Raw genomic sequence first — 22927 nt, forward strand, 5'->3', positions numbered from 1 at the left:
GTGAGGAAAAAGCAAGGGGCAATCAAAGCTTTGAAGTGCACAGACTCACATCTACAGCTGAGACCTTGACCTGTCAACATCAGGCAGCTCCAGTCAGACAAGGAGATTGCACAGCACCCTTACAAAGAACATCTGCATCCACGACCTGCCTCTCTTTTTACCCAAGCGGGGGCACAGTCTCAGGCCCCAGCTCTACCAAGTTCAAAAAGAAGAGAGACGCCTATTAGCATTTAAATGGGATCTGCAGCATGTTTGTTGGTTTTACACATCTGGCTCAGGGAGGACAGCAGCTGGGATAACTCCAGACAGAAAATACAGACTTCGGTGCTTCAGAGTCCCAAAGCCTCCTTCAGCGAGTGGAGTTCATAAACCTCCTGGCAGCTCCAATTATGATATCCTCACTCATAACAAGTAGTACCTTACTCCAGGGGAAATCTCTTTGATTTTTAATTTAGCCTAAGTTGTCACATAGGTGTAAGACACCAAGACTCAAAAGTTCCTGGAGAGTTAGAGAATGCTGGCATTTGCATTTGAATCTCAGCTGTTGGCTCCAAGTGTGAGGGAGGAGAAGGGGCAGTCTTCCCTCTTCTTCCTACTTACACTTCTTACATATGTTATTCTGGCAAGAAAAGGAATTCTGGAAGAGCAACAAATTCTGGGATAGGTCTCAATGCTTTTAAGAGCTGTCATATTAAAAATGAACTTAAAATTTGATTTTTCTTTTTAATTCAGGCATTTAGTTCTTTATCTGAGTGACTTTGAAGAAGTGTAGTTACAATCTGTAATGAGTTACAGAAGAGATCCCTAGTAGTTTTCTGTGCCTGTCAGCCAAATCTCCTGCAGAGCCTTTGGTTATTGCCATTTTAGCAAGTACAACCCTCATGTTAAAGACAGGAAATGGGTCCATCAAAAAAGTCTCACTACAGCCAGTAACAAAGTCAGAAATGGCACCTCTGTCCTGACTGCTGCCTGCTCTACCCAGCAAGCCATGCTTCTTTCTTGGATGCAGAGAGAAATTTTTGCTTTTTAAGCTTAGCACAAACCCTCAATTCTCTGTTTTAGTTCTAGCACTACATGCCTTTGTCCTTCCTTGCAGTGTGTCCTTCATTCAGCCCCACTGTACCTGCATTTCCCAGCACACAAACACTCCGTAAAAACTCCTGCTGGTGACCCAGCTGCAGTGGAGCTGTGTATGGACGGGGTGTCTGTCCATTTGCCACTGCTGCTTTGTCCCCCACATTTACTGTAAAGGGTCTGAAGAGTTTTCCATGCTGAATGCAAAGTGGAGAGAAATGAAATTAGGGCAAATATTAAGACACTAGTGTGATTGCATGAATATTTAAGAGAGTGTGTGTGAATTTCATGGCCAAGTGGCCTCCAAAGGAAGAGAGAAAATAAACCCTGACTACACTGCATCACAGGCTGTAATACCTACAGATGAGAGACTGCTTTGTATTCCATGTTTTCAGAGGGTAATGAGGAGTCACCTGTTTGAAAAGAGATAAACAGGCTGGATCTTCAACCCTCCCATTTGGGAACATTGATGTTTAAAGTGAAATGTTTATTGGCTCTAATGAGGTTGATGCAAAAGGGGGTTGGGTATTTGCATACCAATTTCTAAACCTCCAAAGGAAAGGTGGTGATGTCTGAAAGCATAGAATGACACCCACAAGCAGGTCTCTGGTTTCAAAGTAGCACTGTTTAGAAAAAATGACATCTCAGATTTTTTTTTTTTTAAATGCAAGAGCAAAGAAATTTGCAAAGTAATTAAGAAGCAAATAGCCTAAAACCATCAAGGAGATTAGATTTTTAAGAGTTAAAATGTTGCTGTAGGATTCTCTGGTACAACCTACCATTAGCATTAAAAAGAAGAATTGGACACTTACATGGTGGCAGGCAGAACAGTTCGTTCTTTCCTAGACAGTGAGACATACCAGGATAGAAACACTTTGACATTAGAACATTAACAAATCTGCAAATGATTAGCCAAGAAAAGAAATCTGGCTGTTTGTCAGTTCATTTACCATCCACTGCAAAGTATTGTCTCCTGAAGTCAGAATAGGATGATACAATAAAAGTAATAAAGATAACAGCCAGAAGAGCTATTTCACTATGTGGATTGTGCACTTGGTCTTGTAAATCAATTTTTGTGTACCTTGTCTCGTTTGCAAGTGATATGTGCAAGGTGAAGAGACAAAGTAACACACATCTAAAATAAATAGAATTAATCTGGAAAATAGGCTCACTACCGTTTTTTGATCCAGTGCTTATGTAAGAAAAATACTAGCTTTGTGTCTCAATACAAATCTCAGTGGTTTACCTTTTCTGTGCAAAAGTGAAATGAATTTGATTCAGCTAAAGACCTGTGCCTAAGTCCCGTTTTTAACAACTAAACACTTTACAGTACTTTGCTGAGTCAGGGGCTGGATTCAGTTGTCCCATGGACAGGCAGCCATATGCCAGGCACATTGTGGTATACAGTGCTTAATTTCCCAGGGGAAAACAAACCTTACAGAATTTTTTCTTCATCAGGCCTTTTATTAGACTCTGCTACATCTGAGTCCCAGGAGAACAGGTTTTCCTTGGCTCCAATGGCATGTACCCTCCTAGAAAATATAGAAATTGGTTTGGCACACTAGCACCAGAACTGGTCTCAATGCCAACAGCCAACTAGACCCTTGCTTGCATGTTTATTAGCAAATTATCAAGAAAATATGTGATCATCACCTATTCCCACTTAAGGAAAAATCAAAGCCACTCCTGAAAGGACACTGCCTATGATCTTCTTGCCTTGCAATGCCTCACTCTCCCAGGGGCACTCTCCCCTTCCCACTGGTGAACAGGCAATTGTTGCTGGTATAGGATGATATACTTGATGGAAACTTGCTAACTGGTGAGACATAGGTGACTGCCCTCTCTCAAGATCACCCTTCTCTTTTCTTTGATCTTCCATCATACATGTGTGGTAAGATGTTTTTAAGCCAGAATTTTTCTTGCCATCTTCATGAGTAGCACCTACTACCTACTACCCATGGTGACAGATGGGCACCAGAGACAAAATCCATACCAGTTTAGTTCCTGATGATTTATTTCTTACTCTAATGTTGAGAAAATTATTTGTCTTCCTGCTTTTCCACCTTCCCTTATCTTGAGAAGAACTTATATCCTGAGATACACTTGCATTCAACAGGCCAAGGGAAGAGATCTCCATCATAGACCACTTTTAACACAAATTCACTTTGATACCCCATAATTGTAACTGTAATTTTAAAGTCAGTCAACTGCCTGGCTTTTTAATCTACAGATCATCTCGCTATGCCTTTCCTGCCTGTCAGAAAGTGATACAGATGGCCAGAGTTTTCAAGTTTCTTACTGATTTTCCAGTAAAAAGGTATTTACACAACAGCAGAGTTTGCTTATCACCTATACATAATCTATACGTAATTAGCTTTCTTATGGTTAGTAGATACAAGGTAGAAGAAATCTGCCAGCTGAAGACAAATGGAATGCAGCAATAACCCCATGATCAACTCAATGCCTCAAAAAATGGCTTTGGAAAGAAGGATCTGCTTGTGGATGGAGAAACAATTCAGCTTAAATATAGCAAAGTAAAAGCAAGGTAAAGATTACCCTTAGGGGCAATGGACTCCTGGGTGATAAAAGCCCTGCTCAGTCATAACTAGGAGCTGTTGCAGGGCAGGACCAGGCAGCCAGAGGGGAAGAAAGTGCTGCTTCAGTTCATTTTGCTATTAGGAGAAAAAAAACCACCCATGGAATCACTCATCCCCAACTGCTTCAGTACCTTTTCAGTCTGAGACAATTCTTCCATTGCCGTCTAAGTTACCTTTTAAAATACAGAATAAATCCTGTCCTCTAGAGTTCCTTAGGGAGAAAGTCAGTCTTGCTAGCACAAAAGCTTTCAGTGTCTTTTAGGTGACCTCCATCCATCTGAGAAGAGAGGACATCCACACAGGATCGATCATAGACCAAACAGACTCTATGTCTGTGCAGAATCCTGTTTTAATACACACCCAGGCATGAAGGAACTAAGGCCTGATCTGGAACACAAAGTTAATCACCTATTAAGTCATCTTCAAAGTGTGGAATTTTTCTTGTGTGCTCCAGGGTTAGCATAGTCCAAATCAAATAATTGATAAAATTTAGTACTAGTCCTGAAAACACGGAGCATATCCTGTTGTTTCCGTACTCCACGGGGCTGTGATTTCATGATACAAAATATCTGGCCACAAAACAGGCTTGTGGTATTGCTGGAGTCCCATCCATGGCTCTGCCCTCCTCTTCCCTCCAGCTGTGGCTGCTGATTTCTGCCCTTACACGGGGAAGAAATAATCAGGCTGGCATGCCAGAGTATACATCAAGCCATGTTAATATGACTAGTATCTTCATGCCTAGATGTTGCTTACTGAACCAAATTATTTATGAGGAAGAAAGAAGCAAGATGCATAAGCAAATAATATCAACACACAAAAACAATGGCACGCAGGGTGCAAAGAAGGTCAATGTATCAGAACAAATGGAGTTCTTGTCTCCATATCTCAAATATTTCTAAACTAAGACCCTATAAAAGATAAGCCTGCTTCATCTCTACCAAAAAAGCTTCGACATCTTTGTCTAACATGCTATGGTGAGAGAATTGTCATTGTCTTTGGATTCTTTTATAAATAAAATAAATATAAAAAGACAAGTAATTTTCTCACCTAATTTTCCTGTAGAACTGATAATTAAGTGTTGTTGGCTGCATCACCAGCACACATTTGTGATAGTTGATTTAGTGTCTCTGCACATTTAGAAGCTAAAAATTTTCTCTTTTGCTGAGTAAAAATACCTGTTTCATGGCCTTTTCTCTCCTTCAAGTAATAAGTCAGCTTTAATTTTTCTTAAAACTTGCCACCAGTGAAAAGTGTTGCTTTTTCAAAAATCTTTCATGCATCTATCACCTCGCTGAAAAGTAACTCCTGTGTATGTTGTAGAATGACTCTACATTTATCAATATATTAATAAATATGCAAGATGCTAGTCCATATAGTTTTAAAATATATATTACAAAGACACTGGCTTAGAACACAAGGTCAAAGTTTAGAGGGACAAACCTCTGACTGGGTGGAAGCCTTTAACTCACTGTGTGATATTTTGCACAATCTTTAATTTATCGTTTTAAGTGGGAAGTGCTGAAACTACAGCTAACTGGACATGGGACTAAATCATCACCTACATGGGAAGCACTTGAGGCTTTCCTCACAAGTGTGTCCATCCTTTCAGTGTGGTTCATTCTTCCCACAGCAGCAGCAGCAGCCTGGCAATATTGTATTGCCAAGTCAAAGTTTCATGGCTGAGAGCTATGCAAAAGGAACACAAATGGTTTGGACACAAAAAGGAGAAGGCTTAATTTAAGGTGCCTGAGTTGGAAATAGACAGTCAGAGTCTTTGACTAAGAGCTTTTGCACATCCTCAAATTTAGGTGCAGCTAAGAGAATTCCTCTGTTCTTGGCTCTTTCTTTCTCAGTGGCCTCAGCTCTGGCTCCCAAAGACAAATCCTTCACACTGTGATGTTAGAATGTGTCTGGATGTGTCTGGCACTCCTCTCTGACCACACTGACTGACAGGCTTTCAAGAAAAACAATGTCTCCATGCAAATCGAGGTCCCCAACACCTGTGCCAGGGCATCCAGTGCTTTGCTTGTAGGCACACACCTTTCATTTCATTCCACTTATTTTGGTACAAAAAGAAGAAAAACCTTCCCCCAAGAGATGACATTAAAATCAATTGTGTTTAAACTGAAACCAAGTACTTGTACAGTTTTCCCCAGTGTGAAACTTGTTTTAAGTTAAACCATTGAAACTTTCCTGAGTACACGAGGCTTTGAAGAATGCCTACATACTACCCATGACACCGCAAATTTCAGCAATAACCCACAGTAACTCCCACGTCATGTACACGGTAGCACAGTGCTTGCAAAATTGCTGTCATTTACCAGTCTCTGTATCTAATCAAAACCTGCACACACACACACCAAGCTATGACCAGAGTTAATGACATGCCACGGAGTCATTTTTGCCACCCTGAGTTAGCAAGAGAAATTAAAGCAGACATTAGAAGAGCCTCCCTCAAAATGGCCATGCGAGAATAGCCACAAAGGTAGAAAAATTACAAAATGTGTGCAAGTTTTCTTATGAAAGTAAACAAAGAGATAGGACCAAAGTCCTAATTTAACTCTCCTAGCAGGATCAATGTTGTTTCTGCAAACTCTATTGCCTGAATATTGCACTGTAAATCCTTGAGGACTTGTTAGCTCCTGCAAGTCGCCCTCTGGGGCGATTTAGGAGGTTTATTGCTGTATGTCTGTACGTGGAGGCATTAGGAGAGATGGGAATTGTATGCAAGCCTTTGCCGCCACAATTTGCAACCTGGAAAATTAAACTGCTATCAATCCCACCTTATGTTAGTATTTCGGCCTCTTGGCAATGGTATTCTGGGCAATCCAGTATTTACATACATACATGGTTTTCACTTTGGCAATTAAACGTCAGGGACTCTGAACTGAAGCCCACAGCTGCCTGCAAGGACAGAAAGCCATTCTGACAGCAACAACTGGCATGGGCTGAATATGGGAACACTTGCTCATCTGCCCTGCTTTTACCTGTTCTTTTGCTTGTCTGCCACTGAGCCTGAGTGTCAGTGTGTGCAAAGCCCTGGCAGCAACATAATATTCACCAGTGATGCTTCAAAACTCAGTCTTTTCAAGACTAACCTTAATCTTATAAATTCCAGATCACATTTTGAAAGGCATTTCTAATGAAGGGCTTGTTATTTCCCAAGTAGAGACAGGCAGCCTCACCTTTCTCCTTTTTGTGTTTTGCCTTTTTCCTTATCACCGTTGTGTAACAGCCCAAAAGATACATGACATTTATCACAACAGTTCTCATCCATTCACCTGACAATTAGAAATGCCCAGTGGATGGGCTGGAGGCCTGGTATTTATGTTTGTATTTTTGAGTTTCAGTATTTCTGTAACCCTTTGTTACCACTAGTATAGCCAAAAGTCAGCACTCACCTCGTACAGCAGGCATATCCACATCACTAAAACACAGGATTGAGAAGGAGCTTGGGCATGAACTCTGGTTTGTGTAAAGAAGCACTTTCACCTGTACTTTCTGCCAGCTGTCACATCACAACCAGTTGCACTTAAGACCAGGAAAGGTTTGTCACAACCTCTACTCCCTCTTGGAAGACACATGAGTTTGGGGCAACAATGGAACCTGCTGTTTCTTTGCCCATGGACAGCTAAAGCCAGATTCTGGTCTCAGCAAAACTAGCTGCTGTTTAAGAAAACATATCCTGGCTACACTTCTAATCAAATGATAATACTCTACATTTTTTTTCATACCTTAAAAATTTTATTGGTCACCACATTTCCGCACTGGTGACACAACTCCATTGCAACCCATGGCTCATGACCATCCTATATTTTCAGGTGCATCACACAGGCATACCGTGTTCAAGTAAATCAGGATGACTAGATTTTAAATAAGCAGAGTGATTTAGGGCAGAATTTAAATGAAATGATGCTAATTATGATGTGTTTAGAGCTAGATCTAGGGCCAACCGAGCTAGTAAGATCATTACTCCTGAATTTATTTGCAGAATAGGTAATTTTAAGAAAGGCAGGTTCTTGCTTAGACATGTCTGCAAATAATGGAACAACATTAACACACAAGACACTTGTTACATTTTGGTGGATTCGATTTTCGAATACCAGGCTCAGTTTCTTGCTTCCCAATCTCTTCAGCCCTGCCATCACCACTAGTTGCAGGAGAGGTGGTTTCACAGGCAGTGGCATTCCCCTGCAGAGGCTGTAACACCACACTGCCCACAGGCACAGCGTGTTGATTGAAGCATGGTCTCTATGTGTCATGTGTCAAGGATGATATGTCACCAAATCAGCCTTGCATCTCTACACAAGGTGTTGAGATAACACTATCAAATCATGGCCTCGTGACTGTTTTTTAGTGTCTAATATAACAAATGACTATAAGCTCACTCTGGATTAATGTCGGTGTCATGAATGTTTACTAATGCATATCAAAGCCGGGATCAATGCCAGGAAAGGATTTTAAGTGCAAGTTTACAATGAAACACAGACAGAGAGCTGACTTCCCCCCTCCAGCACAAATTACAAGCAAGTTTACACTGCATTGTGCAAGGGCAGAGGGCAATATTCCTGACACATTATTGAGAAAACAAAGCTTCCCTTCCTTCTTTCTGTGAAGGAACAACTTAATTTTGGTTATGTTGGTTTACTGCTTGAAACTGTAAGATAAATCACATTGTGGGCAAGAAGTAAGCTCTGGCTTGTCAGTAGACTGATTATACATGTGCTTGTAACTCTCACTGAATGACCAACACCATCCAATTGGACACTGTCATGCTTTTTCACTTCTCTTTTTATCATGTTCCTCAGCTGGACATGTCTCCCCAGACCCTTTAAAATTGTCCATGACTATGTCCAGTGCTAGTGTAGTAGATGCAGCAGTGTGCCACCATTGGTGCTCACAGAAATTCCCACCCTGTCCCACCAGGTTCCCCCTAAGCAGCTGGTGTTTCACAGCGTCCCATAGCTCAGAAGTCAATGCCAAATGATGCAATTTGAGGACAATATGCTGTTGCTTTCAGTTTTGATTTTTACCATTGCTGCTTTGAAGGGCTTTGCAAGCTTGTCTTAATGGATTGCTTTTCTTTGTCAAATGTACAGGCAATTCCTGACCTGTTGGACATCACAGTATGCTACACAGGGCCTTCAGCCCACTCCTCAGCAGGCAGCAGCTCTGTGGGGTGTTTCATGTGGCCAAGGCATATGAGAGACAAAGGATAGACTCAGTGCTTTCCTCTTTCATACAGCCTCTCTGCAGCCAGATAATACATGCTTTTGCATGTGCCGAAGCTGGCCCAAAGCAACTGAGACCCCTTGCCCAGAAGCATTTGGTGGGCAGTGCTGCCATCCACCATTCCAGGCTGCACACAGGTAAGGCAGTGTCTGAGCCTCACACACATCTCTAGGAACTTGAGCACTGATATCTCACTTCAGCCTCATCCCAGATATGTGTTTGTGCACATATGTATTTTCACAGCCTTACCAATGAACAAAAAGTATGATTCTTTCAAGCAGCGATAGTGTCACAAGGAAGTGGCAGACTTGGGACATCAACACTGCAGCTCTAGTCTATCAGCCTGGGGAGCCCCTGCCTTGTGCATCACTACTTGCAGCTGATCTCAACAGGCACATCCCGCTCTCCTCTTGGGTCGTCACTATTGCAGCAAGTCCAAGAAAACATATGTAAGCTGGACCTCTGGGAATTACAGACATCTGAGGCACACTGGGTGTTGTAAGTGTTACTGCCCCTGCCTTTCTGCTCTCACCCCAAAAGCAGGCAGCAGCTGCTGACTCACACCTCACCAGCTCCCATGTTACAGCCACTGAGGAAGGAGAAAATCAGCTTGCAGATAGGGGATGGCGTGTGAAGTGTGGCTGCAGACACAAGTCAAAACCTAGTGCTGCTGCAGCCAAGGAGTCAAGCAGAGCAGTGGAGCAGGACAGCAGCAGCCTGTGCAACCCCACACACTGCTGTGGGCAGTTCTCAGGCTGTGTCAGAGCTTGGGCTGAAGCAAGTTTCAGGTGGGTTTAAGGCAAGATGGTGTAGTGATGACTGAAGGTCCTGGCTGCAGTGTAGCTGCATACTGCTCTGAGCCATCATCCAGCCTGACCAAGCTTTGTTGCCTGTTGCTGAATAATGATGCAGCCTGCCACAGCCCCATGCCTTGGTGCTCCCATCTGCAGCCCAGGGTCCATAAAGCTTCCCTTCCTTCATGGAACATTGCAAAATGTTTGGACCCAAACCTCTAGCTAAGAGCCAGCATTACTGGTCTTCAGCTGATGATGCTGAAGGTAAAATTGCAACAACCTTGAACCTGGGGGAAGAAGGGAAGGAAAGAAAACCTCTTCATTTGGACTCATGCCAGCATCACAGCTGAATGCATAAATGAAAAAGATCTTCATTTTGGAAAGGGTGGGCACACTGAGACCATTGTAGCACAAAGCAAAATAGCTGAGCTGTGACCAGCTAGCAGCCGCAACTGGCAGCCACAACTTCCCCACTCACAGCAAAGCATCGTTCCCTGAGAAGCAGCGGTGGTTAAATGGCCCTGAAAGAATCCAAGAAACAAATTTTGAGCTGATAGCCAATCTCCTTTGCTGTCAGCGAGGCAGTGGCACAGGAGAGGCCAGCATCTGATGGGATGGGCACATGGGCTGGGTGCCTCCACACAGCGGCAAGGGGAGGGCGGCAGAACCCTGCTCTGGGAATTGCCACTATTAGAAATGCCCCTGAGTAAACCAAGCGCAGGGAGTAACAGAGGCTGCATGATGTTTTTATCTATTAATCTGTCTCTGCAGCACCCCTGGGTTTAGAGCAACTAAACTTTTGATTTCTAACAAAACCAGCAGCTTATAATCCAAACTGCCTGAATCAGAAGAGTACAAAACTTGAGCTTCAACCCCCCCGCTTTAATTTCCTTCAGCAATTTATCACCTCTTTGCAGCTCACACATACAGAACAACCAGAAAAATTTCTTAACACCCCTTTGGCAAGCCACACGGAAGCAACTGCCACAGTATTTTTTGTTATTGTTTTCAGGGCCTATGGCAAAGAAGACCTAAAAAAAATCCAAAAAACACCCAACCTAAACTAAGAAAGAAAAAACAATTAAGTACTTACCTTCCACAGGAAAGACACATGCAAAGAATTTGAGAATCCACATGAAAGGGCAAAATACTTCTTTTCAAATAGAATTTCCCTGGAAAACATATTGAGAATAGTGTCATCTCCAAATACGTATTTGCACTACCTACATATATGTGTTTGTCCTTGGATCTACTATTTATACAAATTATTTTAAATGCAGTAGAGAAAGTGTTGCTTGAAGTTTCACATAAAAGCAGGAAAATGGGAAGTAAAATTCAGACCCTGCTCCAAATCCACTAGCACTGCATATTAATTTCATATTTTTTCTATTCTATTGCTCTGGTCTTTCATTAAAATCTCAGACCAAACTTAGGCAGCCTGGTAATTTCAGGACAGATGGAATTGCCCTTGTTATTTCCCATTCACACAGCAAAGGATTCTCTAATGAGGTGCATACTTGGGGCTCAGGTTTTTGCTGCTTCATAGCCTAGATTCTCATTTTACAGGGCTGTGAAGTGCTGGTAAAATGATGCCTTACTAAATGGTAGTATTTTACACCCACTAACCCAACTCTTCAAAGTGGTGTTAATGACTTTGCAGAGTGCAGAGCCTGAAAAATCAGATCTTAGGTGTTCAGGGCCAGGAAAAGTGAGAGCAAGCGCAGCTCGCTGTACTTGCAGCGCGGCAGCATGCAGAGGCTTGTGCAGCTTGTTCAGTTCTCTGCATGACCTGCTTGTAGCCATGCAGCCTTCTCTGGACTAGGGTGGTAGCTACACCTTCTCTAATTTGCTGTTTCATTGACAGATTTTGTGGCCAGGACTTGATGGCAAAGGCGATGGCACTAATCCAAGAGCCATTTTCCCCTCACCAAGCTCAGCTTAAGGATACATTTAAGCCACATTAAATGCTAGAAACAAATTCAGCCCAGCTTTGAGACTGCCACGCAACAGACATGTCATCACCTGCCCTGGGGCTTGTAACTCTTTAATCACTGAGACTCGTCCCTTGCATCTCACACAAGTGTGACCAGGTTAATTAATTCCCTTCACTCACCCTTATCATTCTTAATTCTGTGCTTCGGTGAGATGCATTTCCACAAAACTACATCAAAAAGCAAAAATGTTATTCCCAAGCCATTCTTCTTCATTAGGTCTGCTGCTAGAGCACCAAGCAGAAAAGCTCCACTGTTTCTGACTGTTTGACAGACTTATGTCTTTGTTCAGAGCTTCTTGTCTGGCTTTCAGATCACAGATTTCAAGTTCTCCAAGGTATCTTTCTGTTGGGAATCTGCCAGTCTGCTGGTATAGTGGCATCCTGGCCTGAGAGCAAACACAGAACAATCGTTCATCTCTTATACAGAGAGTGTGTAGAAAAAAAGAATTCTGCCTAAATAATTTCAACTAGTCTTCTCTGAAAAGCTTTGTTACACTACAGGGCAAACATTTTACATGGGACAGGTAATGGTTCCTATTACCCTTTGTTCTTGAGACTCTTTCCAAACACCATGTCTATTGCAGAGGAAAAAAGAAGTCATGTAGCTGCATTTTGCTCCCACAGCCTCTCAGTAAGTGACAAATCCCCTCTCTTCTATCTGTGCCCTTGATGGACTTGCAGAGCCCACTGAGAGAAGCCTGACATGCAATCCACTAAGTGCCAGCATTACAGTTCCCTGCTGTGCCCTATCTCCTGCACATGCAGAGACATTTGCCAGCTTGGGACAGTGGTGTGTTGGCACTGGGATATCAGTTCCTCCTTCCAAAACCAGGAAATATAATGCACGTGTTATTTTCCTTCCTGGGACCATCCACTTACTGATGGCCCTACAGCACTGTTAATGTGCAATCCAAACACTGCCCAATTTGCTTATAGACAAGTTTTCCTCTTAAGACCTGTGTGCTTTGTAGTAGAAATACGTGTGTGCATGTGAATTTCTACTGCAAATAGCAGAGGCACAAGGGAGCGTACATATGTGCAGGTGGATGACGCTTGTACAGTAAACGCTATGCAATCCATAATAGAATATGGTACCAGTCAGTCATTGTGTCACATCAGATCTGCCTTTTTCTTTTCTTATACTACATATAGTGCATTTCCAGAAATTCTTCCACAGCACACAGGATTTCCTTGGAGAAGGAGAGGGATTCGTATACTTGATGTTAGGCATCTTATTCAGACTTCTAAGCCACCTGAGTGAAATTGTCTTTATGAAGTGGTCTAAACTTGATTTACTTCTATCTTCACTCCAGGCTGATTTCAGAATAATTATTATTCCTGAGTTTAGAATGAAAAATTGAGCAATGTAATTTTGCTGCAATGCAAACTCAGAGTAACTGACCCCCTGGGGCAGGCTTAGTGAGGGATTTGATCCTGCCCACCAGGGAAGAGTGATAGCACCATGTGGCCAAGTGGCAACGGTCATGAGATAAGGTATGAAGAGGCAGGAGGCAGTCCTCAGCACCTCTATGTGCTCAGACCATACCCATCACTGCTGTTGGCAGGAAGGGTCACTGTCCAGCTTGGGAACGGACAACTCTTTACAACTACCCATGGGAATTGATGCAAAAATGCCTTATAACTAAAAATTCATTAGTGCTGCAAAGAGTGGATAAATTTGCACTAGAAGAAGAAGACCAGGTAACACTGGCTGTGCCCTCTATCTGAGGAACTGCTTCTGCCTACAGCACCAGGCTTCTGACAGTACAGCTCACAGGGACACCTCAAACTAAAGAAGCTGTACTGGTCATTGCTTTTACTTTTTCATCAGTGTAACTGAATCCACAAAAGGCTTTTAGTAGTATAGAACTGCTGTTTAAAAAAATCACACTTCAAATCAAGAGTATTTTTCTGGTAAGAGTTGCTGGAGTGTGATCTTTAAAGCACTTTACACTTGTGACTCTCCTCTGTCGTGCTCATCCTGCACCACAGCACTGCAGGAATCAGGAGCACTCACACAACATCAGTAGGCAATCTTCCCCGGTCACAGCATGTGCCCAAAGTGTATATTAAACACCCATCAATATTTGGCACGAGGACACTATTTGCCATCCCACTGTCACCCAAAGACATTTCAGCTTTACAGCCGTACCTGTACAGATTTAAATAAAACTTGCACCTATACAGCTTTAAATTCAAGCTGCCAGGGACTGCTTTTGGCCACCGAGGCCAGCCAGCACAGTATGGCCTGTGTCTATGCTACCGGCTGCTCTCCTTTTCCAAAACCTGCCTCCGGTCTGGTCACTGGGAATGGCCCATGCTGGCTCCCAAGCACTGCCTGCAACCTGCTGGGAGGGCTGCTGCCTGCTTGGACCAGGTAGCAGCACAGATGACCGAGTTCCCGTCCCAGGGATTTTCCCTGCCGCTGTTTTTTGACTCAGATGGACGCAGACAAGGCGTCTGCACAGACTGCGACTCGTGCTGAAGATCTTCGCTTACGTTATTGCACAGAAGGACTAGGACGCCATAGGTTTGGGTCAGCAAACTGTCTTCACAAAGGGCAGTTCAGCAAAGCATTTACACATATGCTTGACTATGAGTCACGTAAAATCGGGGATAAAGAATCCTCCTTCTGTGCTTTTCCAAAACGAAGTGGAAAACCAGTAGAAAATGCAGGTCCTCTGGATGCCTCTCGCAGATTTGCAGCGTATGTGTGGAAGTCATCATGATGTCCACACAGTATTTAAGCAGAACCTGCCCACTTTGAGCATGAAGATGGTGGCCCTGTAGGTCTGTCATATCCCCCAGGGACTTGACATATCTCTCAGTGACTTGTCAGCTCTTCAGAGATGAGGAAATGGAGAAACCATAGAAGAATACAGCAGCAAGGAAAGATCTACAGGGGTAAATAATGATTTTTTTACTTGAGCAATTAAGACAGCTGGAAAGAATAGACATTAAACAAAATAATTTTTAAAAACTGATGTTTCTGAAAGGTTATCCCTTTTTCCAGCTATCACTTGAGCTAGAAACACAAATTGCTTCCCTTTGCTATTGTCCTTAGACCAGCCTAGCTGTTATTGTTAAAATTATTCTCACTCTCTGCAGAGGAGCAGATCACGTAAAAGAACCATACCTGCTGCTTCTAGATGTGATATAAACACTTCATACCAATGCCAGAGCAATCTGCCTCCCTTTCCATGGCATAATCCCATGAAAGCAGAACTTGAGGACCAATCAGTCCAGCTATTAAAATATCCATGTCTAAAGCAGGGAGTAACTTCCTGATCCATTGTGCGAACATCATGTCTGCAGATAACAAAGTCCTACTGGTTGGACAGACATGAGATTAGATTAGATCAGGTCAAATTAGATTTGATTAGATCAGAATTAATTCAGATGGGTGCTTTATTATCTCTGGACAAGGTTTTTGCTCTGGTGCTGGGTTCTTAAGGAGCCATGAAACGTCTTGAATGTTTAGAAAATATAGATACATTTGTATTCTGCCCAGAATTTGTGATTTTGTTATTGTTAAAGATCTAAGAGGAGACTGAGGTGTAAAATCAAATTTTAATCCCGTTCAAGACAGATGTACTATATTACCAACACCGTTGGAAGTGCTAAATGAAAATGTCACATGGAAAATTTTTAGCAAGGAAGGAGAGATGCACTTGCAGTTTAAGAGATAAATAAACAATGCATGTTTAAAGATTCTCACCGTAAAAAACAAATACCTTCTGAATACAATGCTTCTTCTATCAGAACACGGTTATTTATTTGCACCATACAAAACCTACAGCAGCATAATATTCTCGACCTGAAATAGCTGCTATACTTCTGTTCTGAAGATTATTGGACCAAGTTTTTGCATATCCTCAAAGTCTGAATGCATCAGTGAACTACAGGAAACTTCTCTTATGTTTACTTTTGTGCAGACTAAGCGTTGAGTTCTTATCTACTCAGTGACAGGATTCCTCAGCCTCCCCTTAATCTCCTATTTTTCTGCTGAAGTAAGGGCTCAAGTTCAGACACCTCAGGTTCTCTCAGCAGGCTTGGAGACTCTCACTGCTCTCCATGCACATGAGGGGAAATGCCATGCTTCTGGTTTTTGCTTGGGAGTTTTCAATGAAGAGTCAAAAGAAAAGGCAAAGTGGACATTTCTCCTTAGGGGAAAAAGAAACACTGAACTTTCTGAAGGAAGTTTGCTTCATGTACTTTATATACTTTTTATATACTTTATATACAGTACAGCTAGATTTTTTTAATTGTCACATATACACATGTAATAGCTTCACTCTTGTGTTCTCCATATCTCTTTATCCCACAAAAGATTTTCCAGAATTAAATAGGAACTAGCTTCAAGGTTCATCCACAAACTATCTGTTCTACCATGGGACAAGGCCAGTAGATGCATGTGAAGAAAAGCAGAATGAAGGACAGGGCTGGAAGGTTTTCCAAAGATTCTCAGGCTCCTCACTGTCTACAGAGGGCATCAGAGAAACAACTTAGCTTAAACCACTTAAGTGACTTAAAAGGCTAAAGCAAAATAAATTCTCCAAACACTACTGATGTACAGTGATGGGGCTATTCAATCAAGTCATCAGTGGCCTCAGGTTTATCCTGAAGGCGTATCAGATCCAATCAGCTTCCTAACTAACCCTGGCTTTTACAGATTTCTTACAGGAAACAAAGGAACTAGGCCATATTTGTGCTGAGGCTTCTCATACATTGTTTGAAAAGTTAACTGCATGGGACAAGTTGCTTTTCTGTGTTTTTGGAAACCCATGGTCACAACCACAGATAAATGTAAGTGAATTCTAAATGCAAGGGCACATACACATTTGTGTGCTAAGAAAGGTTCAACTTAATAAGAGGGGGAAAAATTAAGTCAATTTAAAGTATTCTTTAGTTTCCTTCTCTGCTTTATTTTTTTCGCTGGTAGCAGTACTCCTTCACCATTCATTAATTTTGGAGTGGATGAGGCAGACTGCATCATCACTCAGTCACATTTCAGGGAACTCAGGGATGGCACACCTGAAAATATCCCTCCTTGGGCTGTCTCTTCAAACCCACCACAGGACCAGTGGTTTTTGTGCCGTCCAAAACAGTTGATCGTCTCATGAAAAAGTGATGGAAGAGGAATGTGAAGGCAGACACCATTCAGGACACATACCAGGTTTGTGAGAAACATAGAGAGGCTTCCTTTGATTCTCTCCCATGTCCTCCTCCTGCCCTGCACCTGTGGTTCACATCCATCAGACACGACCTGCACACAGCTCTGTCATCCACACCACATTTTGACTGAAGCTAGTAATATTTTTAGGAACTGGGTATTAATCTGCATTTCTATGGATTTACTTTTGTCTGCAATTCTAGCATCCTCTTGGATAAAAGGAGAAATATTTTTTGAGATGTATTTAACTGTTTTCATGTGTCCTTGTGAAATACTGCAGTCAGGTGCTGCCCTTCATATCTTCTTTGCACAGGCACTGACAAACAGCAGCAAAGACAGTAGTGCAGATACAGAGATAATATATGGTCACCTCGAAATTTGGCATCACTATTGTCTATTGAAGTCACTGAGATTGCTTCCAGTGACTGGACAGAGGATTTCAGATATGACATTTAAAAGGCACAAGCGATAAGCTTTAAACTATAATGTGTTACTAACAGAGCTAAAGCAGTCTGACAGCCCCTAGCAGACATTAGGCAGCCTGGGAGCTCTGTCTCAGCTGCTTTCCTCGGTCTCCACATGACAGCAGCAGCTCCTGAGCCTCAATAGGTACAGACATAACTCCTGGCAGACATTACTGGAAATGTGTTTTGCTTTTATTCTTGCTTTAAGTTAAACTCTTTGCCTTAAGCACCCATGGTGGCAGGTGACAGGTTTCCCTTTATTTTGCCTCAGGTGAGGGTACCAACCTCTAGGTTTCAGAGGCAGCATATTTGTAATGTGAATCACCACAACAGAACTGGTTTAAGCTATTTTGTCATAAGTGTAGCTTTTGAACTCTGGTGGCATAACTTAAAGCACAAGAGAGGCAACAGCCTGGCCCTGAGTAGATTAAGTGGCTACAAATGGCAAATACATTGTCTATCAGCAATGGCAAGCTACAATAAGGTCACAGCACTCCCTAAGTCTGGACTAATGGTACTAGTTTGGGTGGTTTGCTTTTACAAAAAGAAAACATCCTGAAACTGACACTGTGCTATGCTGTCACATAGTTTTAATAGAAGTTATTTCACTGTCTTTTGAGGCCATTTTGTTATAAGGATGTGCAATGTAGGGAAAAAGAAAACAAAACCCAATAGCAAAATCACCTAGAGACAGATGGTGACATAGAATTGTAGAATCATCGAATGGCCTGAGTTGGAAGGAACCTTAAAGATCATCCAGTTCCAACCCCCTGCTGTGGACAGGGACACCTTTCATTAGACCAGGTTGCTCAGTGCTCCATCCAACCTGGCCTTGGACACTCCCAGGGATGGAGCATCCACAATCCCTCTGAGCAACCTGTTCCAGTGCCTCACCACCCTCACACTAAATAATTTTTTCTAAGATCTGGTCTGAATCTACCCTCTGTCACTTTAAAGCCAGCACTCCTTGTCCTGTCACTACATATCCTTGTAAAAAGTCCTTCTCCATCTTTCTTGTAGGCTCCCTTCAGGTACTGGAGGGCTGCAGTTTGGTTACCCTGAAGTTTTCTCTTCTCCAGGCTGAACAAACCCAATTCTCTCAGCCTTTCATTAGAGGGATTCTCCATCCCTCTAATCAACTTGGTGTTTCTCCTCTGGACTCAGTCTAACAGGTCAATGTCCTTCAATGTGATGTGTAGAACACACATGCAGACAAGTCTCATCTCCATTCCTGTAAAGCCTGTTTTAAACCTGGAAGTGGCAACTACGCCAGAGAGGAGCCTTGTTTGTCACAGACAGGTGTATCAGGAAGATATCACATGCAAGTGCAGGTATATCAATATAAATGCACCTTATGACATACATGCATTATTTCCCTTCCTCAACCAGAGTTGCTACAAAATCATGACAGCCTTTAATCTGACCTGAGCCTTTGCAGGGAGGACTGTTACTTTAGCTAGACAAATCGACCTTATTATCCTCTTACACTTCGGCAGCTTAAGCACTTTGTCAAGAACATTTTTAGCAGTAGAGGGCTCTTTAATTTAGCTAGTAAAGGCACAATACTATGCTATGGCTAGCAGCTGAGGGAAGGTGCTTTTGGATAAACAGTAACAGGGCTGGATTACCAATGCTCATTTTCATAGTATTCTTCATTTGCTAATTTATCATAGTTTTAGGATTCCTCTGGTCATGTGCTCCCCTCTGTTCCCCATTTAGAGTCAGGGGTAGAGTGTGGTGTCTACCTCAGATTGTTGCCCATTGAAGTTTTGTAGTCCAGCCCCAGATCCTACTGCTGCAGCAGAAGTTTCTGCTCCCTCGGGTGTGCCAAATCTTACTTCAACTGACTGCATGGTAACATGCTATCTGAGGAGGTATAAGCCACTAGGGAAAGACAGGGCGAAGAGGCAACACTTTAGTTAGGTGCTGTGTTGGCCCTTTCTTTTTTCCTCCAGGCAATAGACAAAATGATTCAGGATAGACCTGAATTTAATGATTGCATCTCACAATGGGAAAAGTGATGAACTGAAAATGTGCTTGGTTTTTCTCCTTAAAGCTTTAAATCGAATACACCTGAAAAATATGATCTAATTTAAACAGATATTAAAAAGCTTTAAATCAAATACACCTGAAAAATATGATCTAATTCAAACAGATATTAAAAATCTCCTCAAATTAATGTCCTTATGTTGTCTATCTAATGTCCATCAATTAATCTAAAGGAAACTGGCAGGTATGGGGAAACCTTACTGTTCTTGTGCTAGACCAGTTGCTGCAACAAAGAAAATGTGTTTGTTGAAGTCCATCCTGCTTCCTTGGCAGTGAATGTGCAATGAGCATAATGCTGCTCTAACTTGCCCCTTCAGAGGAAACCGGACAGTTGACATGCAACTTTGCCCATTTTGCATCCCTCTCAACTCTTTCCAGACTAATTTCTGAACTTGACTTCTAACCAAGATCTCAGCAAAAAGCTGAAGTGTTTTTGAAGACTGGACTAAATTACCTGCAGAGAATTCAGAAGTTGGACTACCCCAGCAATGTGTGTGGGGTGGCATGGAGGCACTTGCACACAGCAGGATTTTTCAGAAGTTATGTTATTAGTCGAAAGGTTACGAGTGGGTGTAGAACTTAGATTTAAGTAAACTTAAGAACTTAGATTTAAGTAAAGTTTGTCTTTTTCATTCTTCTTTGTTATTCAGCCTAGCAATAAACAGTTGGAATGCATTGCTTTATAGAAGATTCTGGAACTTGTAATAATTTTAGAGCAGTAAAAGGAGAGTAATGGAAAAAGACCAGCAATGGAGTGGAGGTGAAGCAAAAGAACAGATTTGAGCACTTTCTCTTTAAGATAATTTGCATTGGGCAATGCTCACTTCTCTGGGTAAGTCCCAGCCATTCTCCTTTGCTCATCCCTACCTTCCCCTTGCAAACTCTGAGCTCCATTACAAAATAAAGCTCTTTCTGATATCATGAAGCACAATGATGGGTCTGTACAATAGCAAGCATTTAATAATTTCAAAAGCCATCTTTCCAGGTCCCATGACTTTTCATTGAGCTGCTTAGTAGTAGTTTCCCCAATTATGTCTGAACAGGTTGCTTTTGCACCAAAGTGAAGTTTTTATCAAAAGAAAACAAAGCTTTAATGGCATTACAAAAGCTCTTCAGAGCTCTGTATGTCTTCAATCATCAGCCCCTCCTCAAAGATACAAGGATGTTCAGAAAGCACACCCAGGCAAAATGAAACATGATGACAGACTGCAAGGACACAAGGACTGGCATTAAATTAGAATCTGTATACAAAAAAAATCAGTTATCACAGAATATTCTGATTTGAAAGGGACCCATAAGGATCATTGAGTCCAGCTCTTAAATTAATTCCATACAGGGATTGAACTGCAACCTTGGGGCTAGGAATCAGCTGTTCCCACAAGCTTTCAGACTCAAAAAGCAGTGAAACCAGAAAAGTAGTTGCAGAAATGCAACATCAAAACAATTTCAGTCAAGACAAAGCCAATTTCAGCCAAGATGAAGTCTGTATCTCGAGGAAAATCTGCAAAATTTTTGGTTTGGGGTTTGTTTGATTTTTTTTTTTCTTTTTTTCGTTTTTTTAAATCTACATTTAAACAGAATCAAAACCACAAGGAAAAAAAAAAAGTTGTTTTACAGCATTTTCAGCTCCTGGAAACTTCAAAACATGATCCAGACAGATGTGGAAATAGAATTAAACCAGAAAAAACTCCATTGTCAGTACTGCCAGTCTATCTACAGGACTCTAAACCAAAGTAGATTCTTAATACACCTCATTTTAACATTTTCAAAGTTTCAAAACCAGTTTGCCCCTTTCTTGTAGAGGCAATGCTTCAAAAGCTCAAGAAGTTCAGAGCACTGGTTCTCAGTTTGTCTCTGTCCAGTTTAAATACAGACCATGCCAGAAAGGTGACTTTTTCCACAACAAAATTAGGAACATAAAAATCTCCATAGATATTTAAAGTAATTTTAAAGTAATTAGATTATGTTGTATCAGCTAAAATATAAGATTATAAGTAATATTATCTTTTTTTCCCCAAATGCATTCTGCTTTATCACCACTTATGCATCTTGGAATATGCATAAAATAGTTAAAATCTCACATACACTCTAATTCTTTTAAAACCATGTAATTTAATGTATCACAGCAGTGTTACTATTATTCTTCTTTTACTTTTTTTTTTTACCTAGTCCACTTAAAATAAAGAGTTAAATTACAAACCTAGAGTTAGTTGTGATCAGGTACTTTCTTAATATACTCTATGAAAGATGTGGCTTCTCTATCCATAGAGGGTGCCTGAGGGGTTTTTAAAGTTGAAAAACATACACATAAAGAAAGGCAGTAAGGTTTCTGATTGTTGTTTGCATACAAATTACATTTTTCTAGTTCCTGAGGCTAGAAAATGGCTAAAATTCATACAGAAGACATAGAAGAAAGGAGAGACCTGACTTCTGTGGATAGGACCTCAAATATAAAGTCTGCAATCTAGCATATCTTTATTTTTATACTTATGCAGCTTTAATTCTAGATTAGAACTTCAGAGAAGGGACATTCACAGAAGTGCCCCAGTTTGAATACTTTAAGGTGAGAGAGACACAGTAAAATCTGTTTTTAAGTAAAACCAGAGCATCCTTAGTCTTTCTGTGGAGAGAAAAGGCAATGGGAAAATAAGGAAAACTTCAAGTCATCTCAATGTGTCACACAGCAATGACACAGAAAGACCACAAAGCTCAGATCTTCACATCTGATTTTTATGGGATGGAGATAAGCAGACCAGAAAAAAAAGAAAATAAAACAAAGAAGGAAGAAGAAAAAAAAAAGATAAAAAAGTAGTGAGCCCTATGGCAGGAAAATTAAGTTCAAAACGGAATTCCAAGTGCTGCAGATGATGGGTATGTTACTCCCTGATCTCTCTGAATTAGCTTTGGTTTTTGTGACCAGGTGATGTGAACAGGACCAGACCTGCACAGTCCTTGCATTAACCAAGCAGTGCCCAAGAACTGCCTCAACTGGCAAGTCAGCAATGCTCCTCATGCCTTCCATGAAGAGCAAAAGCCACAAGGGCCATGTGCGTGGCACAAACCTGCACTGTCCTGTGCCAAACAGGCAAGGCAAAATCAAGGTGGGGGAAAGAAAAAAAAGCATTAAATCAAAATGCAAATAATTTATACATCAACATGTTGAAAATCCTATTATTAAAAACAGAAGGCAGCAGACGGAAACCACTTCTCTTTAAAACTGGCAGTATATCAAAATGCTTTTTAAAAATAATCAGAGAGGTGCAAACCACCAACCCTGCTGCTTGCAAGCTGGAAAGTGGCTCGTATTTCTGAGGGCATGACTGATTTCGACCCTGCTGTGGGTCAGCACACTTCCCACATGAGCCTGAGATACAGATCGCTGCCAACTGATACAGGCAGCCCCAGCCCCATGGCCACCCGACTCCAGTGGGCTCTGTCTGCAGGGACACGCAGCAATCCAGCACGAGCTTTCCACTGCACAGTGCCTGACAGGCTGGCAGCTCTCCTCCTTGGCAGCAACCAAGAGACGTTCAGGAGATGGATGTTTTTGG

General features: G+C 41.8%; 1 long non-coding RNA gene across 3 annotated transcripts in view; it reads right to left on the reverse strand.

The window, feature by feature from the left end:
* Positions 1 to 1838: 1838 nt before the first annotated feature.
* LOC148225168 (uncharacterized) overlaps positions 1839 to 22927 on the reverse strand; it is a 160161-nt gene continuing 139072 nt past the window's right edge. For 2 of the 3 annotated variants that reach the window (XR_015803541.1, XR_015803539.1), the window contains 2 exons: positions 10791 to 10869; positions 1839 to 2606 (listed from right to left, as the gene is read on the reverse strand). This is a non-coding gene — a long non-coding RNA (uncharacterized LOC148225168). Of the gene's footprint in view, positions 2607 to 10790; positions 10870 to 11810; positions 12077 to 22927 lie in introns of all 3 variants that reach the window. The other variant, XR_015803534.1, reaches the window with a different exon arrangement.

Source organism: Sturnus vulgaris, chromosome 1 (assembly GCF_052056855.1).
Source record: "Sturnus vulgaris isolate bStuVul1 chromosome 1, bStuVul1.hap1, whole genome shotgun sequence".
Lineage (NCBI taxonomy): Eukaryota > Metazoa > Chordata > Aves > Passeriformes > Sturnidae > Sturnus > Sturnus vulgaris.